General features: G+C 40.9%; 1 protein-coding gene across 14 annotated transcripts in view; it reads right to left on the bottom strand.

The window, feature by feature from the left end:
- Nucleotides 1-1,814, bottom strand: part of FAM172A (family with sequence similarity 172 member A) — a 490,654-nt gene extending 488,840 nt beyond the window's left edge. For 10 of the 14 annotated variants that reach the window (XM_032275175.1, XM_032276154.1, XM_032275926.1 and 7 more), the window contains exon 1: nt 1,640-1,813. The gene's annotated coding sequence lies outside the window, so the exon portion shown is untranslated. Of the gene's footprint in view, nt 1-1,639 lie in introns of all 14 variants that reach the window. The other 4 variants (XM_032276079.1, XM_032275251.1, XM_032276394.1 and 1 more) reach the window with 2 other exon arrangements.
- Nucleotides 1,815-10,278: the final 8,464 nt, after the last annotated feature.

The following is a 10,278-nucleotide window of genomic DNA, read 5'->3' as shown; positions in this document are numbered from 1 at the left end:
TTTTTTTTTTTTTTTTTTTTTTTTTTTTTTTTTTTTGGAGAGGGAGTCTCACTCTGTCACCCTGGGTGGAGTGCAGTGGCCTGATCTGGACACATTGCAACCTCCACTTCTTTGGTTCAGCAATTCTCCTGCCTCAGCCTCCCAAGTAGCTGGGACTACAGGCACACGCCGCCACACCCAGCAAATTTTTTGTATTTTAGTAGAGATGGGGTTTCACCGTGTTGTCCAGGCTGGTCTCGAACTCCTGAGCTCAGGCAATCTGCCCACCTCGGCCTCCCAAAGTGTTAGGATTACAGGCATGTGCCACTGCACTCACCCTTTCTCTATATCTCTTAATCACTACTTGTTATATATTTGCTTGTTAATTATACCTCTCCATCAACTAGAATGTAAGCTCCAGGAGCAAAAGGACTTTCTATTTTGTTCACTACTGTCTTCCCATCACCTGAACACTATCCGGTACACTGAAGGTTGCCAGAAAATATTTGCTAAATGAATAAACATGGGGATGTTCATGGTTTCATAGATAATGTTTCCCCTTTGGCCTTGGTACTATTCTACCATATGCAGCAGTCATAGCCTGAAAGCTTCCGCAGCACCTCCAACTTTTCTGTGTAGGCTTCACCGGCTAAGTAGAAGTAACACCTAGTTTAAAAGACTAAAAGAAGCCTGGTACCAGCACTGTCACTGGGGCCTTAAAAAGGCAGATCCAAAAACACTCTTAGTCAGTTTCTACATTTGCTAAATGTATACAGCGTAACTGTCCCTCACATTGTGGGATAAAGAATACACCTTATCAATGTGATATTTATTATGCACTACATGGCATGTGTTAATACAAACGATGTCATGTATTGCATTAAAAAAATCGCATTGGTACTTTCATAAACATACAAGGCACTTGAAGACAAAAACCAGAGAATTTTTCCCTCTACAGCTTTTTTAAGGACTTGGGAGAAACGGACAAATGCAACAACACTGCATGTCACTAAATACAGTATATCCAAAACACAAATAATGAGTTTCTTGGCCCAGCAGATTTATACCGTGGACCCCTGTATGTTAAATACCTGGATGAGGGAAAGAGAAGACTGCTTCCAAAACATACTTACTTTATTTCAAAGTCAAAAGTATTCAACACTTAATTCATACTGCATCCCAAAGAAACGTCCCACCTGCGCCCATGCATGTTACAAATTTTGAGAGCATTTTATAGCTGCATTTTCATCCATCTGCAGTGAATGACTTCTGGTAAAGCGTTGGCAGTTAATAACACTTTTTGCAGGAAAAAAAATTAATCAAAGAACCACAATACCTCCTCTTCCCAGAAAGCGGAGGAGGGCCCATTACTCTGTCTCCAGGGACTCCCAGAATCCCATACGCCCAGATATAAGGAAAGTCATCCAGGGAACACACGTGTCGCTCCCGCCTGGGAGGTGGAAATGTCACACGGGACCTGCCCATCAGCGGTGGCCCAGACACAGGTCAGAGGTGTCCGCAGGGAACACAGCGTGGTTCCTGACAGCCTCGGGCCCCAATACCAGCGACCCCCGCCCAAGACCGACCCAAGCTAGCCCCCTCCTCGGATTTCGACCCAGGCCTGCCCCCGGGGCTCACAACCCCGCAAACGCAGTCCTACCTGAGCTCTGCCCCCAGCTACAGGGCTGAGGGGGCAGGCGGGAGGAGGCGTGGCCTTCCAGTTCGCCAGTCGAACTCCCTCGTGCGGTTGTTGCGACTTTCCCTCTCGGGATCCGCGCCCCGACCAAGTTAGTGTTGCACTTCCGGGGTCTGCAGGAGACTGAAACGTCATTACGCACGCGACGGCAGCGGCGAAGACAACCCGGAAATAGGCGGGGCGCGGCCCCCGGGTTGGTTCTGTGGTGATAGGTGGACTGAGGAGAGTGGCCCGCTTGAATTAAATGTAAACCTTTTGTGTACTGCTGGGCTCTGCCCGCCCTTCCTAATGAAGGCTGCCTGGGTAGCCGTAGAGGACGACGCCACCCTAAAACCTTGTTCTCCAGGCGGAATTTTAAAAACCATTCTGAGGATGGCCTTACAGCCAATTCCCCACTCCCCCACTCACAGTGTACCTGACTACCCTGTCCATTCAACTCCAGAAACACCAGGAGGTCGAGATTTGGAAGATAAAATTTACCTTCGAATTATGACATGTAAAACAGGAAATTAATGCTAGCATGCTAATGACAATTGAAAGTTTTCTCGTTATCATACTTGACTCAAATGGGAATCTTAACGGATATTAATGTTTTTTCCAGAAACAGATTTGAAAGGTATTTCAAGGGTACATCTGTGGGGAGGAATGGGAGCAACTGATTTTTAATTTTGGATACTACTCTCAGCGTATTTAGTCCAAAACTGTTCATTTAATCTAGATGCTTGGGGCACAAAGCTGAGTTAGACCTCCTCTCATCTCAGGCAGCTAAGTAGAAGGAAGGTCTGGTGGCTGACAAGTAAACCAACAGTTATGGTGTTCTTCAAAGAGGAGATCCCTGGCTCTCTATACTTCACTCCCACATTGTTTGTACTTCTTAATCTCTACTCCTTACTTGTTTCCTTCATAAAAGTAGAATGCTATTCATTTATTTATTTACAAATGTGACCTGTCCCACTAAAATGTAAACTCATTGATGGTAGTGACCTTGTTTTTTAATGTATCCTCAACCATTACAACAACAGTGCCTGTCCACAAAGTAGACAATATTTATTGAAAGACTGAATGATCACGGTGGTAAATACTAGATTGGGGAAATTTAGAAAAGTGTATAGGATCAGAGCCGAATGATATAAGTGGTGGAATATAAGGAGCAATGTTCCCAAGAGGGAAGAGAATCCACTGGAGTTAGCCAGGACTGAGTACCTGGATAAAGCCCAGGCATTGCAAGACTGTTAGGGCTTCATTTCTGGAAAGAACTCAAATGGTTTGTAGAGTGACACTTTATACTTAAGAGGAAAGCAACAGCCAGATTTTGAAAAGCTTTAGATGTCGTGCTGAGTAATTTGATTTTCTGCTGCAGACAAGTGGGGAAACTGAAGGATTGTTGAACAGAGGAGGGAAACATTTTTATTTTCGTAGACTTTGGCAACAGTGACAAATTATATTAAAAAGATAAGGCTCCCCCAAAATATATAATCCCTGTTTAACCATGAGAAAAACATTAGACAAAAATACCTGACCAGTACTACCACAAATAGCTAAGGTCATGAAAAATAAGGAAAGTCTGAGAAACTGTCTGAGCCAAGAGGAGCCTAGACAGACCAACTTTAATGTGGGATTCTGAAACTAGAAATAGAATGTTAAGTGGGAAAACTAGTGAAAATTGAATAAAAATTAAAATTTCATTAAGAGAATATACCAGTGTTTATATATAACATGGAGATGGGTCAAAAGATGAGTGACATGACCTTTCAATGTTTCCGGGTTAGAGACCCACTCAAGGATTAGAGGAATGTACTTTGCTCAATACTAACCTATTGAGCAAACATATGGATGCTTCAGCTTATAATTCCAGCTGGATTTACATGGGAATGAATGAGCCTTAGTATTGTTCCAATCCTTGATTCTTTCAGCTGAGGTCCCAAATTTTATAAAGCAGAGACAAGGCATCCCCTCTATGCCCAGTTCTGAATTCCTGACCCACAGGAACAATTAGAGATAATGAAAATGGTTCTTGTTATTTGAAGCCAGTAAATTTTGGAGTGATTTGTTTTTCAGCAAAAGAAACTAATATGCTGTATGGCAACAACCAACGAGTAAATATCCTTTCAAGTCCAATCCTGACTAAGATGTCAAAATCAAGAATGAGGAGGTTATGTGCTAAAACAGAGTGAGTCATTTTCTCTCCTTACTCTACCCTTAAATGGTAAAGTAGACTCCTGCCTCTGCTGACCACAAAAATATCTTCTGCAAATCTGTGAGGAGAAAGGAAGGAAAGCAGCAAAAATTGTGTGTGGGCTTAGGTGTTTTTTTAGAATTACAACAGCCCATGTGTAGCTTAGCGGAAACCATTACGATGATGACTACACAATATAGTACAAAATTTCCCCTCCTTTTAGCCATAGTCATCTAAACAGTTCAAGTTAGTTTATTTATAGTTTAATTTATACATCTCCAGGGAAGCCAGAAACTTCAGTTTCTCTCGCCACCTCTCTTCTCTTGCACTTCAAGATCCTGCTGAGATAAGAAGAAGGGAAAGGAGATTTGTTCCCTCCTGGCTAACAGCTGGTCCATCTTTGATCACTAGGATGATCAAAGAAATGTCCCTATACTATATTTGGCATATCCTTCTCCTATTCCAGACCACTTCCTTGGGCATCTATCCTTTTATCAATCTACCCCCATTCTTCACATCAATTGATTTCGGTAACATACAGCAGACAGACACCTCCAAAAATACTATCAAGACTACATGTTGTTAATTTAAGTTAAAAATAAACTTTAAACCCACTTATCATGACTAGGGCTCAGCTCCAACATTTTAGCAGGTCAGGAAAATTCATTAAGGAAAATATTCTTGATTAGATGCTAAGGGCAAAGCTCTGTCCAAACTAACCAACTCTATTGGAATTAGTTATGGCTTCTGACTTAAATTTGGAGAATAAAGTAACATTCCTGCCCTTGCCCAAAGCCCAAGCAGGTATGTGCTATGATTTGAATGTGTTCTCTAAAAATTCATGTGTTGAAAACATAATTGACATTGTAACAATATTAAGAAGCGAAGCCTTAAAGAGGTGATTTAGGCCATAAGAGCTGTGCCCTTATAAAGAGATTAATGACATTATTGTGGGAGTGGGTTATTTAGCGTGGGAGTGGGCTCCTGATAAAAGGTTAAGTTTGGCCCCCCTTTTCTCTCTGTCTTGTGCATTCTCACTGCCCTCTCTCACCTTCTCTCCCCATGTGATGCTTTCTGCCACAGGAGAATCTTCACCAGATGCAGCCTCTGGATCTTGGACTTCCCCAGCCTCCAGAACTGTAAGCCAAATGAATCTCTTTTGTTTATAAATTACCCAGTCTGTGGTATTCTGTTACAGCAGCAGAAAATGGACTAAGACAGTATGTGTGAAGTGTGGCACAGTAATTATAAAAAGTTCTGCCTTCTAGATTCAGTTTATATTCAAAGTCAAAAAAGTAGGATTATATAACCAAACAATTACAAATGACCCCTCTAAGAAAATGATTATTACTTGAAATCAACACCTTATCACTTCTGCTTTCCATCGAGATGCTGGAGAAACAAAACTGGATACCCTTATATAAAGGGATTAATACCATTGTTGTGGGAATGGGCTAGTTAACATGGAAGTGGACTCCTGATAAAAGGTTAAGTTTAGCCCCCATTTTCTCTCTGTCTTGTGCACTCTCACTACTCTCTCTCATCCTCTCTCCCCATGTGATGCTTTGTGCCACAAAAGGATCTTCACCAGATATAGCCTCTGAATCTTGATCTTCCCAGCCTCCAGAACATTATAATATTCCCAGCCTCCTTTTTATTATGCCTAGATTTTTTTTTAATGAGAAAAGATAATATATAAATCTTCAAAACATACTTTAAGAGAATTTCAAACAAAAAACATAAAAATGCCTCTGCTTTGTAATGTAGACAATTCATAGGTTGATGTATCTACCTGGAGTTAGACAACCTGTGAGGTTTGAGGGCACAGTCTCCAAGGCATCCCTCATTTCTGACACCAACTGCAAGTTTGGGGGTTCCCAGAAACCTCCTCAGGTTTGAAATTTTGGTAGAAGGTCTCACAGAATTCACTAAAAGCTGTTACAGTTAACAATTTATTAGAAGGAAAGAATACAGACTAACATCAGCCAAGGAAAGAAGCACATAAGGCAGAGTCCAGGAGGGTACCAAACTCTCCCAGTGGAGTCAGGACATGTTCCCCTCCCAAAATCCATGCATGACAATATGCAATGTAGAATTGCCACTAATCAATTGCCACTAATCCTTTTCCTATTTGCCCCAAAAATACTTGCAAGTGGCACTTGCAGCTGGAACATTTACCTTGAGATTACTTTGCTGATATTGATATTGACCACCCAAATCTCATCTTGAATTCCCATGTAGGGACCCAGGGGATGTAATTGAATCATAGGGGCAGATCTTTTCCTGCTGTTCTTGTGATAGTGATTAAGTCTCACAAGATCAGATGGTTTTAAAATGGGAAGTTTCCCTGCACAAGGTCTCTTCTCTTGTGTGCTGCCACTTGAGATGTATCTTCCAGCTTCTGCTATGATTGTGAGGCCTCCCCAGCAATGTGGAACTATAAGTCCATTAAATCTCTTTCTTTTTTAAATTGCCCAGTCTTGAGTATGTTGGATCTGTTTGGAGGGTCTGAAAAAGACAGGAAAACGTGGGAAAGTTTGGAACTCTCTAGAGAGTTGTTGAATGGCTTTGACCAAAATGTTGATAATGATATAAACAAAGAAATCCAGGCTGAGGTGGTCTCAGATGGAGATCAGGAACTTGCTGGGAACCGGAGCAAAGGTGACTCTTGTTAAATTTTAGCAAAGAGACTGGCAGCATTTTGCCCCTTCCCTAGAGATTTGTGGAACTTTGAACTTGAGAGAGATGATTTAGGGTATCTGGCAGAAGAAATTTCTAAGCAGCAAAGCATTCAAGAAGTGACTTGGATGCCGCTAAAGGCATTCAGTTTTAAAAGGGAAACAGAGCATAAAAGTTTGGAAAATCTGTAGCCTGAAAATGTAGAAAATAAAATCCCATTTTTTGAGGAAAAATTCAAGCTGGCTGCATAAATTTGCATAAGTAATGAGGAGCCGAATGTTAATCAACAAGACAATGGGGAAAATGTCTCCAGGGCATGTCAGAGACCTTTGTGGCAGCCCCTCCCACCACAGGCTGAGAGGTTTAGGAGGAAAAAATGGTTTTGTGGTCCTGGCCCAGGGTCCCTCTTCTGTGTGCAGTCTGGGGACTTAGTGCCCTGCATCCCAGCCACTCCAGCCATGACTGAAAAGGGCCAAGGTACAGTGCGTGCTTTTGCTTCAGCAGGTGGAGGCCCCAAGCCTTGGCAGCTTCCACATGGTTTTGAGCCTGTGGGTGCACAGAAATCAAGAATTGAGGTTTGGGAATCTCCGCCTAGATTTCAGAGGATGTATGGAAATGCCTGAATGCCCAGGCAGAAGTTTGCTACAGGAGTGGGACCATCATGGAGAACATCTTCTAGGACAGAGTGGCAAGGAAATGTGGGATCAGAGCCACCACACAGAGTCCCTGCTGGGGCACTGCTGAGTAGAGCTGTGAGAAGAGGGCCACCATCTTCCAGACTCCAGAATGGTAGATCCACTGACAGCTTGCACTGTGTGCTTGGAAAGCTGCAGACACTCAATGCCAGTCCATGAAAGCAGCCAGGAGGGAGACTGTACCCTGCAATGCCACAGCAACAGAACTGCCCAAGACCATGGGAGCCACCTCTTGCATTATCATAATCTGGATGTGAGACATGGAGTCAAAGGAGATCATTTTGAAGCTTTTAAGATTTGACAACCTGCTGGATTTTGGGCTTAAATGGGCCCTATAACCCTTTTGTTTTGCCCAATTTCTCCCATTTGGAATGGCTGTATTAACTCAATGCTTGAACCCCCATTGTATCTAGGAAGAAACTAACTTGATTTTAAGTTTACAGGCTCATAGAATGAGGAACATGCATTGTCTTGGATGAGGCTTTGCACTGTGGACTTTATAGTTAATGCTGAAATGAGTTAAGACTTTGGGGGACTGTTGGCTGGGTTTTGAAATAGGAGGACATGAGATTTGGGAGGGAGCCAGGTGAGGAATGATATGGCTTGGCTGTGTCTGCACCCAAATCTCATCTTGAATTCCTATGTGTTATAGGAGGGATCCTCTGGGAGATAACTGAATCATGAGTACAGGTCTTTCCCTGCTGTTATTGTGATAGTGAATAAGTCTCATGAGATCTGATGGTTTTAAAAAGGAGAGTTTCCATGCACAAATTCTCTTCTCTCATCTGCCGCCATGTGAGATGTGCCTTTCACCTTTCACCATGATTTTGAGGCCTCCGCAGCCATGTGGTTCATCATTTTGTAAGTTCATCAAACCTCTGTCTTTTGTAAATTTCACAGTCTTGAGTAAGTCTTTATCAGCAGTGTGAAAATGGACTAGTGCATTTGCCATGAAATATCTTGCTTTTATTATTTTTTTCATATCACTCTAGTATGTCAACTTTGGAAACAAAAGGCATTCTATTTATAGCATTCTGTTTTTAGTAGTGGTATTTTCATTTTCAAATGTAGTAATTCTCTATTGCTGAAAATGTCAAATCCTAGAAAGCATAGCATTCCTATGCATGATGTTAACGTTGTTCTCAAACACTGTTGGCTGAAGATTCAATTGATGAATCCGATTTTTCTGAAAGAGACGATTCTGATGATTCAGACGATTTTGATGTTAGTTCCATTTAGAAATAATTCCAAGAACAGTTTTCATATTTTATTTTTTACACTGAAAATCAGTCAGATATGCCTCAGCCTGAAAGAGCATGTTTATGTAACGTTAAATGAGCACTGGCAGTGAGCTGCACTTATTTTTCTTTTTTTTTTTTTTAAATTTTTCTTTTCTTTTCTTTTTCTTCTACTGGCTGCTAAGTATCTATTCCAAGAGCTGCACTTATTTTTCTAAATGGGAATAGTTAGTGAAGCTCACAAGAGCTTCAACATTCAGAATTTGTTGGGTGTGGGGGGACTCCATTCTGGAGGCATCATTGATTGATTGCCCATATGGAACTCAGTCTCCAGGTCAAATGATATATTGATACATGACCCAAAGCCTCTAAGCCATGTGGTTGGTCTTTCTAGCATGGGGAGCCTCTACCCTAAAACTGTTGGATGTAGCCAGTCTTCCTAAACAAAGACACTTTTATCAGATATGAGAGGTTATTTCCCATAATCTGAGGCCACAGGCCAGAACTCTTTTTAGGAAAGGTCAGATTCTTTACTATACAATATATTTCACTTGTACTCCTATGTAAGTTTTATTTGGATGAGAGTTGGTAGGCAGAGGAAAAGAAATGGTAATTAAGTCTATGTCATACTAGTTAAATCATCAGGAATAGGTGATTAGTTTTAAGTAGAAAGGATACCAGTTTTCTTCAGTTTAGCCCCATAGAACCTTTCCATTTTCTACTTAGTGTCTCTACTTTAAATTTCTTCTCACTGTTCCTTTGTGGAAAGAGAGAATAAAATAGTGTGAGCTTTCTTATAAGCTCTGTAAAGGTAAAACAACAAACAGGGAATATGTAAAGGAGAGGCTCTTAGTCTGTTCTTTTTCTGATCTCTTGAGTAGTAATTGGATAGGTTGGAAACAGCTGTAGAAAGATGTAGCTGTATCCATAACCGAGATTTGGTTCTAAACTAAGCCTCTATGATTTCTAAAAAAATCCCTAATGGTAAAAAATAACCACAAAAATCCCCTAAATGGCCCACAAAATACAGAATACATGAAGTTATGCATATGCTCTAGAGCTTTAGTTCTTATACACACTTGAATTTGAGACTTCTGAACTAGTTTAAATGTTAGAGCAAAAGAAGAGTTTGTGTACAGATGTCTGGGAATTTAAACAATTCTGTTAAATCCAGTGGCAACTTGGTCTTTATTGTAACCATTCTGTAGCATTTAACACAATTAATAACGTCCTCCTTCTTAAAACTTGAAACATTTTCTTCATTTGACTTTTGTGAAATTACAGAGCTCTTCGATTTTCTTTTGCTGGATTCTTCCAGACCTCTAGATGTTAATGTGCCTAAGATGTGTTCCCTTCTTTATCTGCCTTTATTCCTGAGGTTATCCCGTCCACTCCCTTCACTGTCTATTATGTGGCATCACAATGCTGATTGATTCCAAATATCCATGTCCAGCTCTGATTTCTTTGATTTTCATATTCATATATCTAACTTCTTATTCAACATACCTGCTAAAATATTTAGCATGCATTTCAAACTTCTTATTTTCTACCTCCAAAAGCTTCTCCTATTGCATACCTTTTCATCTCACTAAATGGCACATTAATTCTTACAGTTGTTCAGGTTGTCCTTTGATTCTTTCTCTCTCACAGTCCACACACTATTCACATTATTCAGGAAAATTTCCTCACATTATTCAGGAAAATCTGTTGCCTCTCTCTTCAAAAGGTAACCTAAATCTAACCAATTCCCATCATCTCTTCTACAAGTATTCTAGTCCACAATAGATGCTGTAATTGATTGTTCTATATGCTTCT

This window comes from Sapajus apella, unplaced genomic scaffold (genome assembly GCF_009761245.1).
Source record: "Sapajus apella isolate SASKATOON/1434 unplaced genomic scaffold, GSC_monkey_1.0 scaffold1, whole genome shotgun sequence".
Taxonomy (NCBI): domain Eukaryota; kingdom Metazoa; phylum Chordata; class Mammalia; order Primates; family Cebidae; genus Sapajus; species Sapajus apella.
This window is presented reverse-complemented; position numbering and strand designations above follow the sequence as displayed.